At 41.9% G+C, this 12,636-nt stretch overlaps 1 long non-coding RNA gene across 2 annotated transcripts in view; it reads right to left on the minus strand.

The window, feature by feature from the left end:
- Positions 1 to 1,675: 1,675 nt before the first annotated feature.
- The window catches only part of LOC122884150, a 121,662-nt gene continuing 110,701 nt past the window's right edge, over positions 1,676 to 12,636 (minus strand). The window contains exons 7-8 of one of the 2 annotated variants that reach the window (XR_006379821.1): positions 3,439 to 3,609; positions 1,676 to 2,430 (exon numbers count right to left, since the gene is read on the minus strand). This is a non-coding gene — a long non-coding RNA (uncharacterized LOC122884150). Of the gene's footprint in view, positions 2,431 to 2,458; positions 3,309 to 3,438; positions 3,610 to 12,636 lie in introns of those variants that run through there. The other variant, XR_006379822.1, reaches the window with a different exon arrangement.

The following is a 12,636-nucleotide window of genomic DNA, read 5'->3' on the forward strand; positions in this document are numbered from 1 at the left end:
TGAACGGCTTCATTCCAGTAAAAAAAGTAATTTTCTGAAAAAATTTCCCACTTAAGAAAGTGTCCATTTATTTGACCAGTTACCAGTTTATTGACAAAAATTAAAATGACAAATTCAGCTCTCACACCAACTCTCATCAATGTTGATGTTTGTTGTTTACTGCCAAAATTGCCTTGTTAGCTACTCAACAATGGCAGTTAACTGAGGTTAACTGACCTGACTCTTCTCAAGCTAAAGGTCAGAGTTTTCTGGAACAGGGACTAGGGCAGGCCATGTTCATACTGACTTTAGCTCTGTGTGAAGAAACGCAGGCCTCTCATTCATCTGAATGAGGACAGTCCTTCCTGAAAACCCAACCTTTAAAGACAGTTTACTGTGATACTTACAAATACCATCACAGAATTGATCTATAAATCCACACCACATGCATCTTTTTCAGATATGTTTCCTTTCTCTAGACTTGTGTATGTAGCAATTGTTACGACAAGCTTTCTACTGGATGCCAATGATGGCGCCAGCCTTGATTGACAGATCTGGTTAACTGCAAATCCTCTATCAATGTCACTGTTTGAGTCATCTTGAGACTGTTGCATCTTGTTGATTGTGCTACTGGGAAAAGAATCATCTAAGGTTTTTAATTATTGATTGAAGGATTTCAGGTCCCAACATTTTCGTTATATTGGGTTTATAATGAATGGAAAAAATCCTTCAGGTGATTCTCAATCTTTCATAGGTTGAGAAAGGGAGTAAACATGCACCAAAAATGGAAGCAATCCAACAATATTCCCTACTTATCTGAGCATGAATGACCAAAATGACATACGCTAAGTTCCTAATGAAGCTAACCTGACAAATGTCTTTACATCTCCACCTCCTAAACGAAAGCTGGCTAGGCCTTTGTTTACAGGCAGACTGAAACATCTAGGTTGATGCTCCCACATCCACTGTACGAACAAGCTTTCGCCAGTGACAAGTCAATCATCCTCAACCTTCCTCTGGTAAACAAGCAGCGCTGAAAGAGCTGCCACGTGCTAACCAGCCAGCACGCCAGGACACTCGCTGACAATAACACCAAAGGAAAAACAGATTAATAAGGGGAGAAAAGGGAGTAAAATAAAGATAAACACAAACAGAAAAGGAGAGCAGTTGGAGATGGTTGGAGCGGAGGGTAGGGGGGTTAAGAACGCTGGCTGGCTGTGTCTCTTTGGTGAAATCTAAATGAGAGTGTATAATATGGGCCCTTCATAGGATTGATCCAGAACATTCCCCCCTTCACTGGGCTTTTCTTCCTGCTCAAATTGAGGGATTACCCCAGGAGGAAGTGCTTTGATTAGGCACAATAGGCATCTATCCTCTGTTGATTTGTGGGATTGAGGAGGCAAATCCCTGACAAAAAGCTGATACAGAGAGCGAGGGCCGCTGGATGATGCCTGGCTGAGGGGGGTTGAGTGGGGGGTAGGATATTCCATAGAGAAACAGCCAGGGATGGCCTCTTCCAAAAATTTTTTGGCAAATGGTGAAAAAGGAAGAATCAAGGTTGGGTCGGAGGTCACATGTGAGGGAGGGGGAAGGGCTGTCTTGTGAAGTTCATGGCAAAGGAAAATGAGAAGGTGGAAAAAAATTAAATAGAGATGCAGATTCTTTACTCGCTGACATAGACAGCTGCTTCTGTGGGTTCTTGTGAGACTGTTCTCAATGTTTATCCAGAGAGGTTTTACAGTATTTCTGTGTAAATCAAGAAACAATGAAAAGCGTTAACTGAAGAAAAAGGCCTTCATGACAAACGTCAAGGTATGACGGCTAAATCCAAAAATTACATTGACAGAGAAGATTTTTACATTTCTGCTGGAGACAACTGCTCACATGTGTCTTCTTCGATGACTTTTACAGCTGTCAAAACTATTGGTAAGCACATTGAAAACTTCAAGGAAGTCTTTTCATTGACAGAAACCCACAGATAAACACTTTTGACCTATTTCCGCATCTTCTCTTTAACACAATCCACATAGCAGTATAATGCAAATAAAACAAGTGAAAAGCTAATTGCTTCCCAGAGTAAAGTTTAGGATACAGAATTTTCTGTTGACTCTCGTGAATTTCTGAGCTTGGACAATGGGGTGTGAAGAGGTTTCTGTTACCCAAAGTTCATGAAATTCACTCTGCACACAAGCACTGCAGTTGTGTGTTTTTTAGTGTTAGGGTTAGTGGCAGTGAGGTAAACAAGAGGATCAGCCTCTCTTGCAAAACAGTTACCTCAAGTCATTCCATTGAAAGTCTCTAATCTGCTCTCTCTTTCACCCCAGTCTCTCTGGTTACGGTTGCAAAAGATCGTGGACGGTCCCTCGGCCTGTCAGGCAAGCCCTGTTATGCCAAATGAATCCCAAGGTCCTCTAAACACCGCTATTATCCAGTTTCCGTGGGGACCTGGAGCTACAAAGCACAGACAAACGTGGGCTGGGTCAGGAGTGTTGGGTGGGGGATTTTTGTCGGATTTACACATATATACGATTTAAGGGTTTAAAACTAAATTCCCCCTCTCCAAGGTCAAAGCCCAGTCAAAAGGGGCCGTCTGTGTCGCCAGCGTCGGCTCGAGCTGCCGGTGTGACGCCCAAAGGTACAGTAGAGGCCACACGCAGCACTGAATGAAGGGGCACGGAGCATTGACAAAGTGGGTGTGTTGTACCTGTTAGAGGCTAGAAGTGCAACTACGGCTGCGGTGAGCTGAAAGGGGCAAAACTTCAAGGGGGGGGGGGGTTCTCATTTAAATTCTTCAGTCCAGTCCTTGGGATTTGGTTTAATGAGCTGAAAAGCAAGGGTAGACAGCTGACTCCTGACTGTGTGTGCATGCCTATGTGTGTATGTGTGCGTGCGTGCACACGTGTTAAAGGAGTTTTCCCACCACTAAGTCCCTGTGTGCACGTATGCATGTTTGGTTTGCCAGACTACTGTGGCCATGCACTGACACACACACACACACACACACACACACACACACACACACACACACACACACACACACACACACACACACACACACACACTCTCTTTTCTCTGAAGCCTCTCCAGCACTGGAGACTCTGCGTACACACACAAGCGAGCACACACACACACTCACACTGTAAAGGTCCAGGGGTTTGCCAAACTGCAGCAGACTGGGTTTCTACTCAGAAGCCACAGCTCTCCCTCTCTCTGTCTCTGCTGCCACTGAAACTGGTCAAAGCTGGCTGTTTTAGTGGCTCCAGAACTGTTGGCAGCGAGTGTTGGCAGCCTTGTATCTCCTTATTTTTTATTTCTCTTCATGCGTGCGTCTGTAAGTCAGTGTGTGTTTTAGTCAGTCAAACAAGTGAATCGCATGTAAAATATGGAACTGCAAGACCTCACACAAACCCTGGCTGACTGACACTTTGAACATCACACTAATCCATCCTGTGTATTCACCTTGTGATGTGACATTGGGGTAAGTCACTGTTTCTCTCCGGGGGTTTGACACAGCATCAGCTGCCGTCAACCACTGCCTTTTCTTCTCCTGTTGTTCTGTTTTCCACAGACGTCATCAGCCTAAAGGAAATGATGCTGTAGGCCCTCTGCTCTCTGGCAGAGAAGGCAGACCTGGAAAAATAAGTAAGACAGGAGGGAAGCTTTTGGTTATGACGGTTGCTGTTTTGGCTGCTTGCTTATATCAATACATGAAATACAGTTAAAGCCCCAACACATTTTTCAGTACATCCGTGCAGGATACTGACAGTGATATTGATGCCAATTACTCCAAATTTAAATATGAATAATTAATGAAAATATATATTTGGAACCTGTCAACTATTGTTAAATCCTTGCATAAAGTAGTAAACATAAATTAAGATACTCTTGTTTAAAAAAAGGCTTGTCCCTTGAAATGTTACCATAAGAAAATTATAATCTTGAACAAACACTGCAATAATCTATGTAGATATTTGGTCTCAAGCCTGTGAAATGTTCAGGCTTGTTAGGGAGTGTGACAGAGAGGTCCAGCTCTGGCAGACAGAGCCGAATATGACAGTAGTGTTAATCTCTAACCCTGCAGGGGAAGCAGGCATACAGAGGGATCCTATTACATCTTTCATTGGGCCCCAGCGGGCCCCATCCTGAACAGAGGGATTACTGTGGGCTTTCGCAGTCACTTAGCCATACGCTGCCCCCAACCAAAAACCCACAATCCACCGCTGACATCATCAAATGGGGACAGGGCGGAGGAATGTGTGTGTGTGTCGACGGGAAAGCAACATCACATTCATTTACAAGAGGTAAACAATTAGACGTCAAATTTTTTGCCTTGGCACTGCAAATAAAAGGGCTGCTGATCATTATTCGTTAATGAACGACAATTGAGTGAAAGTAAACTTATCATCAGCAGATGTGATGGCGGAGGCCGGGACGGTGGCACGCCGCCCAGAAGTGGGCCTATGTGGGCGGAGGGGTGGCAGTGCAGTAAAAAGAAAAATAAATGGAGCGGGGAGAAAAAGAAACAAGTGAAAAAGAGTAGAATGAGAATGAGGGTGGGGATGCATTTGTATGGGAGTGTGTGCAAGAGAGAAGGAAACCGAGAAGAAGACGAAAGAGAAGTGAGTTAGCTGTTGGCAGTAACAGCTGCTCTGGCCTCAATGCTGAAGTTTCAGATTGAACTTGAGGCTTGTACTGTATGACAGCGTGTATGAGTGCCGCTGTATGCACCACCGCTCATGTTCTGTCGTGTGCAAGATAGATAGCGCAGATAAAACGACAGCTCTATTGAGCAGCTCTGTTGTGCACCTGTCTAGCAGTATTTTTTTCTGGCTTCATTCTCCTGGATTCCACTGTGATTACCCAGCAACATGCCGCTCCGCCGTGACATCAGCCTGCAATTTACATCCAAATTAGAATCAGATGAATAAGGAACGGCTCTTTTCTTGTCTTCTGGCCATCCCTCTGTCATTCTCTTCCTCTCTTCTTCTAGCCCTCCAGTTTCCCCCCTCTCTTCCTCTCTGACCGTATTGAAGCCAAGTTAGCACAAATGTGACATGATCTTCACTGAAAACGGGCTGGATGTCTCTATCAAAACAGCTCTCTGAAGTGGGCAAGTGCCTCAGTTTGTAACGAGTTTTGGGGAGAAGAAAACGTTTATGTGACTCACATCAGAGTTCCTATGAGACCAATAAACTCAAGTACAATAACTATGCCGATTAAACTGAAAAATAAACTGCACACAAAACTGAGTCATACTGAAAAGAAAATAATAATTTGAGCTAAAGTATAGGATGTCTCTGGAGTTTTATTTCCTTTTTAAGCAGGTTTGGGATTGTTTTTTGACCACCTTTCAATAAGTCATGAACAACTGCAACTATCCTAGCCCCCTCTTGTGGCAAAATATTCACAAGGGGTTTAAAATATGATTATTAATATAATATTAATATGATGAAGTATTGCTGGCCATGTTAAAATAACCTTAATGATATCTACAACTACAGAACTATCAACTTATGTGAAAGTAACCGTTGATCAGCAGTTATTCTCTCTCTGTTTTTACAGAGTAAAGGGAGCAGTGTGATGGTCAGAAAATCAGCTGTATGTCTGTCAAGAAGGATCTTCCAACATGTAAAATCAAACTCATGATGATTATCAGCTTGTGGCTACAGTGGAAAGTGAATTGTGACTTTATAATTATTCAAGTACTGTCAGTGGTTCAAACATATTTCCCACCCTCTTGGTACTTCCCAATTTATACAAAGCTACAATATACAACTTTTGAGCATCCTTCGCCCCCCTCTTTTGGTCAAAGACCCACACAAAACGTGGTCACTCATCTCAGCTGTCTGCCTTGAGGCAACAATTGCAATGAAGAAGCCAGCGCAGAAAGTAAATCGTGAACATCCATCGCCCACTGCTAATATTTAGCTTTGCAGTTTCCTTTTTTCAGTCTACCTTGCAACATTGCTGCTAGCATCACCTTAGCAGCCAAACCTTACACACTGCTGATCACACCATATTCACTCTCCTTTTTAGCTCTGGTTTCATCTTCACCAACTCCTGAGGGAAATATCTGGCTCTTTAGAAGCTAAATGCTCCGCTATGTTTACCAGCTAGTCGCAAACTATGTTGGTCTGCCGTTTGGTGCTGGCGAAGTGGCGTACAATTGATTTATCAGGGCTTTTTTGCTGAAAACAGCTGTGTGCTGCATCTGGAAATGACACTGATGAGAGAAGTGAGAGTGAACCAAAACAGTGAAGTTGTGTGCCGTAAAACAACAAAAGAGAAATCTCCACTGAAACTACCAATGCTCTACTGTGTTTGGAATTGAGGCTGTCTACAATTTCAGAGGCTAAATAAGTACTTTGGCAAATTTCCCCTCTGTCAAAAGTTCTAAAAGTGAAACTTTTTTTGATGGGTTGGGTTTCTCTTTTTTCATATCCATTCCTGTTTGACTGTCAGTATAAGTAGAGTCAGAAAAGCCTGACACTGTCGGAGTCGGTTTTACACTGGCCCCAATAATACAGATGCCAAAATCCAACCAGCTGTGGTGAAGACATGGAAGTTTTATATACATAGTATGCTATACAGTATGTATGGGAGCTGACTCTTCTTTCTTTAAATGAAGACATTACTAGTGGGGTTAACTGCCATGATGATGACTTGTTAAAGCCCGATCCATAAATGGTGTAAACCAGCTTCCACAGAGTCCACATTGTCTATATTCCAATTTCAGCCCATGTACTAGACATGATCCATAATCAAATCTTGATCATACACACCACAATTTTAAGGCAGACCACTCTTTGTGGGTGGAAGGGGTGTTGTACAGCAACAGCAGACTGAGGCTTTAAACCTCAAGCATCTATCCACCAAGTTGCTGCAGCTCCTCTCTCGTCTTCACTCAGACTCCACATCAACATGTTTGCTCTCCTGGCAGTGGCAGGGTCTGAGGGGACACACAATGCGGGTCTGTATGGCTGGTGGGCCAAGAGATCACAGAGACAAACATATGTTCCCTGGCAGCCTGGAACCCTGGAGGATGGTGACTGGCAACCTTTTAACCTCTACACACTTACTCACACACATGTATACAATAAAACTTACACATGTGCACAAAATAGGCACACATGGGCAAAAGAAATGGAGAGATCAATATGCATGCACAAACACACTCTTGGTTTCTTGTTCATGCTTAAGCAGAGGTGTACATGTATGTACACAGACCACACAAACACTCAGTACAGTCACACAGGAACACACACACTCTCTTTCACACACACACAGAGCGGCCAGTACAGCAAGCAATATTTTGTATTATTCATGAGGGAGAAAATATTCAAATCGTTATGAACTTCTGCTTCTGTGGCAAACACTGTTTCTGTGGTTCATATTCCTACATGAGAGAGAGAGAGATTCTAACCACCGACACACATCCTCCTCCTCTATGGTGTTACACACCAGTTTTACCAGACAAAGTTTTGTTAAAATTATATTAAATGACAACATGATTGTGTATGTTGAGAAGACCTTTGTCTATGGAATGGAAGAGAATAGAATAGAACAGAATAAAATAGAAAACACAAGGCTAGAATAGAAAAGATGGCTTTGTTATGGGTAACGTTAGTAGGACAAATGTAGCGATGCGTTCGTTACAGATAGGCTCTATCCTAGTCACAATTGTGAATTGTTGTTACACAAGATTAAATTCGAAAAAAATGTTAGAAGTGGTATTTACATTTATATTCCTCCCATTGTTTACTTCCGCTTTCCAGCATACAGCAAGATAAATCGATTGAACAGTTTCATACTGCATACTACTATGAAAAGCAGTATGCCGTATATAGTACATACTGCGTTTGTCTGTAATATGTAGTAGGCAGTCTTTGTTGTTGGAAAATGATAGAACAGAACAGAACAAAACATAATAGAAAAGAATAAAAGTGATATTTTATTGCTCTCTGGTAGTAAATATCAGCAGCTCCTGCACATGAACTCTCAGAGTCTGACGTTTCCTCCACATGATTTTACCACTAAATAAACTGCAGAACATCACTTCGGTAAGGCACTGTGTCTCCAAGCGTCGAGGTGTCACTCAACCTCCTTCACCACCAAACCGACTAAAACAAACTGGCTCTGCGGACCTCGTCTTTGTTCTCTCCGTGTTAGCTGTCCATCACTTTGATTGGCAGACAAGTGTCAGAGTGAGGGAATGTCACGGGAAGCTGGGAAGAGAGTAAAAGCCATGGCGGCAATCTCAATATTTCATCTCGACCCCTGAAGAAGGGCTCGACGGTCTCATAGTTTAAATTCTAATCTTGTTAGGCCACAGGGGCATGTCATTTAGAAAGCCAGCCTCCGCCTCTCCATGCCTCTGCTTTCCTCTCTGGCCAAAACAAATTATTAGAAGATTCTATTATTTCTCCATTATGCATATGTGTTTGTGTGTGGCTGGCTGTTACAGGCTAGGGAAAAAGAGCATGGGTAAATAGGCTTGGTTTAGCCCATCATGGGCCAATATGTCTGGCCCTGGACACAGCTGGGGTCTTCGGGGGTCCTCAAATTGGTCATCATTAGGGCCATAATCCTGTTGTTTTGCTTCTACTAATGCCTCAGTCCAGATAATCAGTGTGCATAAAGGATGCTACTATCTCTGTTTTTCTGTCTTTCATCTGTCTTGAGTCTCATTCACAAGGGACAAGTAGTGTGTGAGGACCTCAGATAATTAAGGAATTACCCTCCAACGTCTGCACTCTGTAAAACTCATTTACAAAGCCTGATTAAATTTGCTGGTTATCACTGAAGCCCTGCATACAACAGCATCAGATAAAGATTTTTTGGGTGGGGTTACATTTTACATTTTCTGATTTAGTAAAGGTAAACTTGATGTTTGTGCTAAAAATGCATTTAAAAGACCTATCTGCTACTGTTTCCAAGGTCAAGAATGAACTGACAATTTTTAAGATAACATGGATAAGAAGTCCTTAAACAGTAATTTAACACGCCCTGAAAAACTTGTTTTTGCTGCCCGCCAACAGTTTAAATTTTCACCTTGCTGTAGTAATGTAGAAGTGTACTCCAGGATGCCATGACATCACTGTTGGGTGTGGTCACAGGTGCAAAATACTATCTCCAACAGTGATGTTATTCTGTCCTGGAGTACACTTCTACATCACTGCAGCTAGGTGAGACTTTAAACCACCGGAGGTTAGCAAAAACAAGATTTTCAGGGCGTGTAAAGGTTTAACTTTTAAGGATATCCCACCCATAGCTGTTGGGTGTGGTCAGAGGTGAAAGAGACTTGACACAGAGAGGACAGTGAACAGCTCCAGAACAGCTACTAAATGGACCTTGTGGGGAGACTGTTAGTCAGTGTCTTTCATAATGTTTCACTTCTGCCTGCATTTGAATGAATTAGAAATAGAAAGATATTTTCTGGCTTTTAGATTTGTGATATCCTGATTTAACATAGCAAAACTTGACATTTGTGCTTTAAAAAATACTTTTTATACTCTTTTATAGGTTCAACTGCTGCCAACATTTTTATAGATGAAGACAGGAACAAGATATTTTCTGTAAGAACATCATAACTTGCACAGGATTTTCAATTTGCACAATGATATTTACATCACAAATAAGAGTTACGGCTGACTCACGCAGGGTTTAAATTACCGATATTCAGTTCTGTGATGTCCTGTGTTGTGTCAACTATGGACATGTCAAATGGGATAATACTAGTTCCATGTGATAATATTTGTTGTCTACACCAACACACACACAAACACACACAGCAATAAAGCTACCCTCAATGGACATCATCAGGATAGCATAACACACACTGTACATAAAGTTTTTCCATTCATTATAAATGAGAGCAGAGGGAGTTTTCCAGATCATGAAAGATATAAAGAGAATTGTACTGCATTAGGCGATAATCCATATTTCTGCCTTGGACAGTGTGTCAGGGTTATTTTTGGCAATGTCAGCTGGCTGTTTTTAATGGCCTGCATATTTATAATGTCATGGTTTTATAGTTTACAGCCTCAAACGGATTTCCTGCAGTTGCAGGGCCATAATCATGGTCAGTTCATAACTCACCAGGGATTATTGATGCACATCAGCATAACATATGCCATTTGGTGCAGCAGATGCCATTAGCCAATGCACCTTACAGTATCAGGGGTAAATATATTCTGAGTGTGGGTAGCTGCAAAGGCAATCAAAGCACTAAAACTGGCAGTGTTGGTGCTACCACTTCAACCACTGTTAGGGATAAAAGTTAAAGATTTGGGGCACTAGACGTTCAGGCCAGTAAAAGTGAAATTTATTCTAGTCAGGACAAATTGCTGCTAGCCCAAGATAGGTAATGTAAGTACTTCTCAAAAAAAGACTTTAAGACTCTAAGACTCTAAGACTCTAAGACTTTAACTGACTAAATCACCAATGAAAACATACAGGTGAGTCAAATTAGGTCCCATGTCGATTAGCAGCATTTGTGCAACATCTTTATATAGTACCTATGATTTTCCAAACTGTTCTCCATGCCATATAAAATAATTTTTGCAGTTGACTGATGCACCTGCAATTTGGGCACATATGACTAGGCTTGTTTTGAGCTCTGTTTTATTCTTACCTTGCTTTGAAAGTTCATACTGTATATCACACAATTGCCCAACAAATGCTATTTTCTGGCTTTTAACCTAATGTGACCCATCTTTGTAGCAGTCACAGATTTAAGTGCATCAAAGTTTAGGTGTTTTCCGTTATGTGTTTTACATGATTATTTGTATCCCTTTAATATTTGAGGTTAATGTACTGCTTAATCATGTGTGGATTCACACATAGCACCTTTACTTACATTTTAAAACTTTTCTTTAAATAAACATTTGAATTTGTTTTTGAAAGGCCCATTTTGACGCCCATTTCTTATCCAACTGGCATCGCCGCCAATACTCTCCTCATTAAGCGGATCAGGCCAGACGTGACCAATCCACATTAAATACAGTGCATTATGACGCGTGTGACATAGTGAGGTAGATACGTTACGGAAGTAAAGGCTGGACTACAATCGAGCTGTTTTCAGGCAGTTCAGGCGCAGTGTTTTGTGGGTGAGGGTAACTCCCTTTGGGGTGGGCTTTTTCACTTTGCAAACATATTACATGCACAAAAAAGATATATAACACAATAATGCAATAAAGGAACAATAATAATAACACAATAAAGGAAAGGGAAAAAGCCAAAAAGGATAATATGACCACTATAAAAAAAAAGAAGAACCATGAGCTTTTAAAATATGATAAATGTCATGTTTCTTTTAGATTGGAGTGTTGACAAATACAGTAGCACACATTGATACTCATACTGCTGTGCTGAATAAGAAAGCCCAAGGGAAAAATGTTTAGACTTGTGGCCATAACAGCACCCATGTCACATGACCAAGACAAGAGTGAGGTACGTTAAGCCAGAAACTGCAGAGCTTGAAGCAGATTTGGTCTCAGCAACTACAGCAGCACCATTCAGCTCTCTCATCTTGCACACTGCTCTGTCCACACTGGTTACAATGTGAAGACTCCTGTCAGTAAATCAAGTCAGAGGGGATCATTAAGTCCTAATGGCTCTACTACAACTGGACCCCCTGTCTATCCAACAACAGGCCCCTTAGCACTGCAGCCCAATGTGGCAAAATGTCACCTCTGAAAATTAGCCATCAAGCGGGGGCAATTTTCCCCCTAGCTAAATTGCTAAATAAGTAGCGAGGCTGTAATAGGTAGCAATCTGGGGCTAATCTGATGAGATCATTTGGAAAATGTTGAACTGAGGGTTGAGAGGACGGGAGGGGAGCTCTGTGTGTATGTGTATGTGTGTGTCTGTGTGTGTGTGTGCATGCATGCATGAGTGAATTGTGTAAAAAGTTGTCTGTGGCTACACAAATCAGTGTGTGTGTGTATGTGTATGCATGCATGGGTGTACACACTTTATGTTATATGTACTGTATGTGTGTGAATGTCTTTGTATATGTGCGTATATGCATGAGCTAAACGTCATCTAAGCTTACGCTGTGACTGAGGAATCGTGTGGACACAGCTGGAGGGTCATGTGACCAGAGACGTATAGCAGTGTGCGTTACTGTGTTCCTATGTGTGTGTGTGTGTGTGTGTGTCTGTGTGTGGAGGGAGGGGACATGATGGCAGGGGCGGAGGGTGAATATTACTGTCGACGGGCACCAGATGCCAGCTGGCAGGGGCACAAAGGGAATAGACGGGGAGTGGGTTGAACAATTACTGTTATTCATAGCTGAGCCAACAGAGAAGGTCTCTGCTATTAAGAAGCACACAGGGCCAGATTCATGCAGATATGTGTGGATTTGGAGGCATACAAACAGCAGAAAATAGCTGTCGATCTTCCACTGGTAGTAAATTCACACACTCAATCAGACCTACACATGCTGTAAGCAAACACACATCCTCTATCTCCATCTCTCACACACATACAATAATGTATATATGTTTGTGCACCTACTCAAGCAATTACACCAACAACAAAATCCTGTCAGTCTTGTATAAACAAATTAATTACATTGTTTGCACCTAAGTGACAGCATTACAAAATAACACAACCTGTGTCATCATGATTGACACATTGTCATGATTTTGTTAT

The sequence above is a fragment of the Siniperca chuatsi genome, linkage group LG11 (assembly GCF_020085105.1).
Source record: "Siniperca chuatsi isolate FFG_IHB_CAS linkage group LG11, ASM2008510v1, whole genome shotgun sequence".
NCBI lineage: Eukaryota > Metazoa > Chordata > Actinopteri > Centrarchiformes > Sinipercidae > Siniperca > Siniperca chuatsi.